This window comes from Cryptotermes secundus, unplaced genomic scaffold (assembly GCF_002891405.2).
Source record: "Cryptotermes secundus unplaced genomic scaffold, Csec_1.0 scaffold862, whole genome shotgun sequence".
Taxonomy (NCBI): domain Eukaryota; kingdom Metazoa; phylum Arthropoda; class Insecta; order Blattodea; family Kalotermitidae; genus Cryptotermes; species Cryptotermes secundus.
Window position 1 is genome coordinate 46,180 of NW_019735568.1, and position 9,858 is coordinate 56,037.

The 9,858-nt window shown below is 41.1% G+C and overlaps 1 pseudogene; it reads right to left on the minus strand.

Moving 5' to 3' along the window:
- LOC111869642 overlaps window positions 1–9,213 on the minus strand; it is a 10,237-nt pseudogene extending 1,024 nt beyond the window's left edge.
- Between the last annotated feature and the right edge of the window lie 645 nt (window positions 9,214–9,858).

Consider the following 9,858-nt stretch of genomic DNA (forward strand, 5'->3'; position numbering starts at 1 on the left):
TTTTTTTTTTTTTTTGAGCGCTTGCCTACAATTCTGTTTTTACCTCATGCACAATATGTTTCAGCAGTATAAATGTTGGCTCCTGGTTTACCATTTAGAGGGAGGGAAGTTTAGATTTGCATATGCTGAATCATATTCTCAGATTACAGACGTTGCCGGTTCCTAGTAGCATACATTCTTGGGACGTTACATCTGAAGGCAGTTGTGTGATACAGATTCAGACTGTGGTACAGATTATTTTGACAGTGGTCACGATGGAAGCTCCGAAAGTGAAGTCGACGAAGAATCATTATCTTCGTCGACAACCTGGGGACCACCACATGACAGGAGGGGTATGAATAATTTTTCCAGTGGAGCAGTGGGGATAAACCTCAATGAAGCTCCACACATAAATAAGGATTCTGCCCCACCCTGCATGTTCATGCTTTACTTCGCAGGAATTATCCAGCTGCTGGTCGAAGAGATTAACAGATATTATCACCAGGACCTAGACAGACTTGAAGACAGTCCTACTCCGCGCCCTGATGTAACTGACTCCGAGATGTTTCTGTTTCTAGGAATCATCATCTAAATGGGACATAATATAAGGGACAGACTAAAGTACTACTGTTCAACTGCTGAGCACTTTTGACCGCCTTTCTATAGCAACACAATGAAACGCGATCATTTACTTCACATTCTTCGTTTCATTCATTTTGCAGATAACAATACAGAAATTGAGAGGAATGCTGACAATTATGACTGACTATGGAAAATTCGGACCATCTTCGATACTCTAAATGACGCATATCAAAAATATTATAATCCTTCTGAACATTTGTCTGTTGATCAAATAATTGTCAAATTCAAAGGGAGGGTGGTTTTCAGACAGTATGATTCTGAACAGTTTCATTATGTTGTCATGCTGTGATGTGAAATTGTCACATCGAGACTTTCGTCTCGTCCTTGTGCGAAATATGCTGGAACATACTGCAGGGGGTCCACCTCGCCCACAACAGCCCATAGGTTGAACTCCTGCTCTTGTCATCTACAATATGTCGATTACAGGAAGCCAATCGACATCACTGGCCAACTGCCTCAACCACGAGACTGAGCTGTCGTGCGTGCTCTTCACGTGGAAAGAGGAGAAATATGCGCACAAAGTGCATAAAATGCGACGTTGGACTCTGCATTTTTGGGTGTTTCCAGGCGTACCACACAAAGGCTAGATTAAGTTTGATGATACAGGAGTAAAGCCTGTTTACTTATCAAGCTGATGCCAAAAAAGAATGTAAAACAAAGATCTCTATCTTAATATTAGTTTCTCAAAACACTGTGCACACGCATGGACTACATGTCCCATATGGCACACTTCGGCCACAACAACTACACTTTAAAAGTCCCATACGGCGTACTTCGTCTCTTAAAGGTTAATTGCTTGCCCATAAATCCAATCAGACAATTACGTGTGTGAAGTAAGTAAAGTTGTCCCTGCACATAACTAATTAAGCATTATGTCATGAAGACGTATGGGGGAGTGAATGTATAGATCCACGTTTTCTTGACCTCTGCACTGGTTGGAGGTAAGTGGTCCAATTCATGACCCAGCCGCATTACCCCCAGAGAAAGAACCCTTGGTACTTATTGGATAGGAGGCAGAGTGTGCCCAAGAGCCAGTCTGGACGATGTGGAGAAAATTCTTGACCCTGCTGGCACGCGAACTCAGACCCCTTGGTCATCCTGCCTGTAGCCAGCTGCTATACTGACTGCGTTATCCCAGCTCCCATTACATGAGTAAATAGAGTTTACATATCAGATAATTCAGACAACCGTTTCCTTCCAAGTAAAAATATTGTTTACTTACATGTGAGAAATGGGCTTCGCTCCACATCAATCTTGCAAAACTTGGCTTGTGAGTGGGATGTACAAAGGATTTTTAAATGATGGCCTACTATCCTACATCAACTAGAGCCTGCAATATGCAGGTGGATCAATGCTATGCTGGAAAGCAGAACCATAGCTGCCACACAATCAGGAGAGATCCTGGGGGCGTCCGCATCTAGGGGGTGTCTGCAGGGGGGATGTTCTCTTGCCTCTGCTGTGAAGCCTGGTTGTTGACAATCTCCTGTGGGGACTTAATGATGATGGGTATTATACAGTAGGCTATGCTGACGACATAGCAATCCTCATAAGTGGAAAATTCCTTTCGACAGTATCAGAGCGTCTTCAAACAGCTCTGTACACGGTCCAACTATGGTGTGAAAGAACAAGCCTTTCCATCAATCCTAATAAGATGCTAATTATACCGTTTACCAGGAAAAGAAATATAAAGGGTCTTAAGGAACCGACCCTCTTCAATAAGACGGTCCAGCTCTCCAGCGATGTCAAGTACCTTGGTCTAGTATTAGACAAGGGACTGACATGGAAAAAGCAGCTGGACAAGGTCATCAATAAAGCCTATAATGCTTTTTGGACATGCAGAAGTATGTCTGCTAAAACTTGGGGACTGCAGCTGCACGTGTGCATTGGATATATACTGCAGTTGTAAGACCCATAATTACGACGGTCATACTGAAAGTCATGAGCAACAATTTTTTGTAAAGTAACATGATTTATTATTGACAAACCAAATACACCACCTTGATCTACAGACCATTCTTTATTTTTCCACATAATCACCACTTCTTTGTACACATTTATCCCAGCGTTCTGGGAGTTTCAGGGCTATAGGAGGGGTGTGGAAGAACTTCCCATCCCATCTTTGCAACTGCGAGCGGCATGGCAGCAAGCGTTGTCATGCAGGATGATGATGTTTCGTCCCAGACATTTATCGCACAATGCACGATGGAGCTTGTACAGTGTCTGGACATAACGAGCAGAATTGATGGTTTGCCCAGGTTCCAGGAATTCGGGCAGAATAAACCCCTCTGCATCCCAGAAGAATGTGCCCATCACCTTCGCAGCTGATGGCACTGTCTTTGCCTTATTTTCTGATGGAGAATGCAAATGGTGCCATTCCATATTCTGGCGTTTCATTTCAGGCTCGAAATGGTGAAACTAGCTTTCATCACCTGTCACAATACAGAGCAAAAAATCATCGCCTTCATGTCAATATCTCTGCAGCAGTTCTGAGGTGATGGCTTTCACTGACCTTTGTGGTCTTTGGTCAATAACCACGGGACCCAACGAGCACAAACTTTCGTATAGCCCAAGCTTTCAATCATCTCCTGTACTGCACTGTGCCCTATTCCAAGATTTAGGGCTATTGTGCCCACAGTCACACACCTGTCATCTTCAATGATCTCATCCACTCTTTCCTCGTTGCATTCAGTTGAGGCTCTTCGAGGCCAAACGTGCCGAGGCTCATCTTTGATGCTGGTGTTCCCATCTTTAAAATGTTTCACCCATCTTCAAACACTGCTCGCACCCATGCACACACTTCCATAAGCACGCTGAAGTCTCTGGTGAATTTTTGCAGCAGGGATTTCCTCTTTCACAAGAAATTCGATGACAGCATGCTGGCGAAACGACATATCATTGTCGGCCATTTTGTTACGAGTGATACTGGTCATGTGATGCAGGCTATTGATGTCACAAGACACTCAAGGTTAACACAACAGCTGGTTCCACCTACCACCGTACTCTCTTTCATCTGCTGTTCACAGGATGCATGCAAAAAAAAAGTTGCTCGTGACTTTCGTTACAACCTACATACATACGGCATGCTGGCCCAGAGTTAAACTCAAGACAAGCAAGGCAGAACTTAGCAAACTGCAAAGGCTGGCTTGCTTGGGTATCACATGAGCAATTTTAACGTCTCCAACAGCTGCCCTGGAGATACTCCTCGGACTCCCCCCACTACATCTACAGTTGGAGGCAGAGGCCAGGGCAGGAATCTACTGTCTCCAGTGCAGTGATCAATGGAAACCTACATCTTATGGTTTCGGCCATGCATACATAACTCAGGACATTGAAAAAGAACCCATATTACAAATGTCCTATTCAAGATCAAAAATGTGCTCCCTATAAAATACTTTAGAATACTCAAGTCATATCTGTCTGACCGAGAATTCCGAACACGAGTTAATGAGGAGGTATCCAGCAACTTCACCATCCAATCTGGAGTCCCACAAGGAAGCGTTTTAGGCCAGATAGTATACGTGCTATTCACAACAGATCTCCCAACGACTACTTACACTATAACAGGGACATTTGCTGATGACACGGTCATTCTTGCCAGCCATGATGATCCAGTAACTGCCTCGCAAAGACTACAAAGTCATCTAGACCAATTAGAAATTTGGCTAAAAGAGTGGCGAATCCACATTAATGAAACCAAATCTATACAGGTCACCTTCACAATGAGAAAAGAGCAGTACCCAGCCATACACAAAAATAATACTGTAATTCCACAATCAACAGTAAAGTATCTTGGACTCCACTTGGATTCCAGGCTTACTTGGAAGCAGCATATAGCTAAAAAAAGAAAACAAGTAGACCTAAGAGTAAAAGACATACATTGGATCATTAGAAGTAAATCTAGCACATTGCTAGATAGTAAGATACTTCTTTACAAGACAATCATAAAGCCTATTTGGACCTATGGAATTGAATTATGGGGATGTGCCAGTAAACTGAACATGGCCATAATGCAACGAAGGCAGTCCAAAATACTGCGGATGATCACAAATGCACCTTGGTATGTGACAAATCAGACCCTACATGACGATCTCAATGTACCATTCATCGAAGAAGTCATCCAAGAAAAAAGCATAAAACATCATGATTAACTAGGACACCATAGTAATACATTACTGCAGCCCCTACTGGAACAAGAACGAAGAAGGTTAAAGAAATTATGGCCAGCAGATCAACTTGATGGTTGAAGAGGATCTCTCATTGGAGGAGCCCTCATCACGATACAATAAGAACATGAGGACGGTGTTTAAATTAGCAAATTAGCTTAAAGAATGTATTTAATTCTGATTGCTAATATATATATATATATATATTACAAATGGGGTCTGACAAAATGATACTGAGACATGTATATGAAAAACCCTTCAGTCAGATTTCCTGACAGAAGTGAATGGTAAGACGGGTTTCAGCCCGATAGAAAAGGGGACTGATTGGTATACAGATGGTTCCAAGATAAATAAGGGCACTGGAGCTGGTGTGTACTGCTANGAACGAAGAAGGTTAAAGAAATTATGGCCAGCAGATCAACTTGATGGTTGAAGAGGATCTCTCATTGGAGGAGCCCTCATCACGATACAATAAGAACATGAGGACGGTGTTTAAATTAGCAAATTAGCTTAAAGAATGTATTTAATTCTGATTGCTAATATATATATATATATATATATATTACAAATGGGGTCTGACAAAATGATACTGAGACATGTATATGAAAAACCCTTCAGTCAGATTTCCTGACAGAAGTGAATGGTAAGACGGGTTTCAGCCCGATAGAAAAGGGGACTGATTGGTATACAGATGGTTCCAAGATAAATAAGGGCACTGGAGCTGGTGTGTACTGCTATGGCACAAGGCAGAAACTTAGTTTCTGCCTTGGCCAGTACATAACAGTATTCCAGGCAGAAGTACATGCCATTAAGGCATGTATTATGGAGAATTTAGATACGAACTATAGAAAGAGGAACATCTACATTTTATCTGACAGCCAAGCTGCACTTAAAGCACTTGACAAACTCCAGATCAACTCAAAATTGGTCTGGGATTGCCACCAAACCGTCATGGAACTGACCAAACATAACAGGGTCCAACTGATATGGGTGCCGGGGCATGAGGGTATTGCTGGAAACGAAACAGCAGATTAATTAGCTAAGACTGGAGATGAACATCCATTCATAGGACCTGAACCAGCCTGTGGCATCTCTATAGGAGTCCCCAGAAAGGCAATCAGGGACTGGACAAATATGAAACACAAGGAATACTGGGGATCCTTGACTGGACTAAGGGATTCATACGAGGACCCTCAGCTAAAAGAGTGAAGGAACTGTTGAAGTTACACAGGAACCAGCTACAGTGGGTGGTGGGACTACTTGCAGGACACTGTCACCTTAAAGGACACCTCTTCAAACTGGGACTAAGTGATAGTCCCACTTTTGAGAGGTGTCAAGAAGAAAATGAAACAGCCCCACACATATCCTGTGCGAATGTGAGGCCTTAGCTTATTTAAGATTACGTCTCTCGGGTCAATACTTTATGGAACCAAGTGACTATTTCGACATCCCCACATACAAAATCCTGTGCTTCATTCGAAGCGCAGGATTGCTGAGGGGATAATCAAAAGGGGAAGCACAATAGACCACCGTAAGTCTGGGTGCAAGGGCCGAGAAGGGCCACCCCTTATACATACATACATACATACATACATACATTCATTCATTCATTCATTCATACATTCATCCTACATCAAAGTGAATTTTTTTATAAAACTGGCAAACAACATTTTTCGACTTCTTTGTAACTTCAAAAATCTCCTTCTCTTCAAGAATTTCGGTATATTCTTCATGACCCTAGAAACAAAGAGATCACACTTCTCATAGTATCACTAAGCACAGATTATGGACGGTGTCTACAGTCTTAGCTGAGACATATGGTCTGGAATACTCTTAGAACTCATGTAACCTTATCGTTTTCACATACTGTGTCCTATGATTACATTTATTGTGAAGTTAACTTGACCCTGAAGTCAGTTACTATTATTAGAGAGAAAGCAAAGAAAGACGAAATGAATGATGGGGATAAAAATAGAAAAAGAACACTTTCTCTACCTCCCAACCTTCTGCTGAGAATATGTACTCGCAGAATATGGAATGGTAGTAGCATAATGCTGCCACAAGTTTCTCACCAAGACTTGCCACTCCCATTGCTGTTGTGCTTGTTTCTTCAATTTCCTCAGCCGCTGTTCCCTGAGCTCTTCTAAGTCATCTGATCTAACCTGTCCAGCCTATCAAGCTCAGCATCCAGCTGCTGTTCCACTCTTTGTGTTACCTTTGGCAAATTTTGCTCAAGTGCCTGTTCTAGAGATGCCATGTTGATGTCTAAAACAGAACAATTATGAGGATATGTCATAAAAATGCATAACAAGAGTGGAATAGTTTCCCAAGTTTGAATACACATATTTTACAGATGAGTTCTTTGCAGTTCTGAGTGCATCACTGTCCTTCATTTTCATTTACTGCTTATACAGAGCTCCCAGTGTGATAATATTTATTTATGCTTCATATTATTGAATTCTGTATTATTTTCTTATTTTGAAAAAAAAAATAATAAAACTAGTCTTATGAGATCACTATGCTGTCTGTAGGTCTGTGAATCCCCCCCCATCAACTTTTGAATGCCTAAACCAGTCTTTATGAAACTTGGTATGTATATAATTGCAACTGGGCTGGGCCCATGTGAATGGCATACTTCATAAATGCCTCCCACCAGTTTGTGTGTCTGTATGTGTATGTTGCTAGGCAACAGCAAAGTAAAAGGGTAACCACGGCATGAAAAATAGCAACAATAGAAAAACTGTTAGAAGAACTTCTTCTATGAAGTCCATGCCTTATCAAAGAAAAGTCCATATGTCTGTCTGTATAGCTCCCTATTGCTGCTAGGCAAAGGCTCAGTAAACATATTCCGACAGCAACAAGGCACTGTTTTCTATGTGGTCAATGTCATATCAAAGGAAAACAGGTGAGTAGTTCTTCCCCGAACATCTTGTTTTAATATATCTTACTTTTTGTGAATTTAAAGTCCCATTTCCTCTATCCTTAAAATATTTAAATGTACTTAAATCCTCAAGCACTGAGAGGTAACATGGTTTTATCTAATATTCCTCAGTCTTCAAAAGCAATGCCACCTTCTTTTCTGTTCACTTTTTAACAGTCTGTACGTCTCCTTGATACATAATCATTTTATCTGAACTCTCAGCGGAGAAGGAAGTTTCCTTACATCAGGCTGTCAACTACCAAAGATGTTCAGAGTTGAAAATGTTAATATTTTGATAATTTCATTTGCACCACGTTGTGCTGTCACCAAGAACAGCTGGATAAACTTCAATTATGACCCTATTTTGTATCTTCTCTGCACACAATAAAATGATAATGCTGCAAAATTAATGATAAACCATGCCAATAAACTGAACATCAGTGGTACAATGCAATAATGAAAAGACTCCCTTTTGATCCTCTAGGAATTAGGTGTTTACTTTGTATGATGTTTGTTCCCTCTTCTGTGCCTTGATCATTGATAATACTGCTATACTAATGTAAGAATGGTACAATAATTAACCATAATCCAAAGAAAAGCTTTCACTGTTGTCAGACCCAACCGTAATCACCTCACTTGTCATTTAATAGGAATTCTAGGAAAAGGTCATGGCATGGTCTATGGAGGAGGAAACATGGCAGATGCATCAGTCATAGGACTTCTGCAACAACTGCAGAACTGTCTTTTCTGCTTACTTCTGGCACATTTTCAGAAGTCTACAGAAAACTGTCCTTTTCAGTGTGGTCTGTATATGCTGTATAATAATAAAACATAATATAAATTGTCCTTTTATTTTTGTAGTGTAACTGCCTGCAAAATATGGTAAAATTCGTTATGGTACCACAAATGTGTTAATATATACACATCCCAAGTTTATCACTCCTTACAAAGAAAGAAGTCACTATCAAGCTGCAAACTTGTCCCCACATATGAAACACTGTTTCTAGGCCCTGTATGCTTATTTGTATCTTATTAATTATATATATTTGTGTTATCACCTGCCACAAATCTTATTTGTTTGGGTTTGTAAAGCTCGACAATTTGTTAAACGCACATGATCTGTGGTACTCCACGTGTCACAAATTAACCTCTTTAAGACTTAAAACCTTACAGAACTATGAAAAGGTATCTTCATGAATGTGATAACAACTACATTCTCTCTTCTAGAAAGCTATGAGCCCAACTCCTATTATGTCGTGTGAACGATGTCCTCGAAACACTATATATGGTCATACAGCACAAAACTTGGCACTCCCACATTTCCAGCTAATAAACTATGTATCAGACAAGTTATAACTGGGCATGCATGTAACATGGCATCTAATCAAAGCGCACATTAACTTAACAATACTAACATTGCACACATCAAAATATAGTATTACGCGACAGGTAACACAAATTGCCGTAAACAGACTATATATAATCTAACATTGACTAATATGCCTTACTTTCGAGACAGGGATACCAACACATAAACTTTATGTAAGATTTGATAGTTTTACGGAAGTAATGTTCATTTAAAAAAATCCGATCACAGTGGCCAAGCGGTTGGAGACATGAATTGTCTTCGCTCGCTCGAACGCTGGGATCGTGGGTTCGAATTCAACTCAAGGCATGGATATCTGCATTGTGTGCGTTTAATCCGTGTGTTGTTCTGTGTGTAGGTAGAGACCTTGCGACGGGCTAATCCACCGTCCAAGGAATCCTACCGACTGTGTATAAAAAAGAGTAAAGCTATCCCTGTAACAGGCCGTGAAGGCCCATAGGGTTGTGAGACGTTGACGGTCCCACATTTTCAAGACAATCGGCTCAAAGATGGCGGTAAGGTTGTCAGCCTTACGCGCCGGCCGTGCTTTACTCCCCAGGAAAATTATTTAATTAATTCCTGGTACTCATTTCTGTTAGAGGCTGAGTCGACCCCAGGGCCATAGTGCGGCTGGAAGGATTAGGTCAATTGAAAAAATCCAATGACCTCATCGGGACTTGAACCCTCGACCTTGCGGCTAGTAGCATAGTGCCTTAACAAACTACGCTACCGCGTGCCCAAACCAACTGTCTATAAGCTCAAGAAACTTAAAAGAAGGCCAAGGCCCA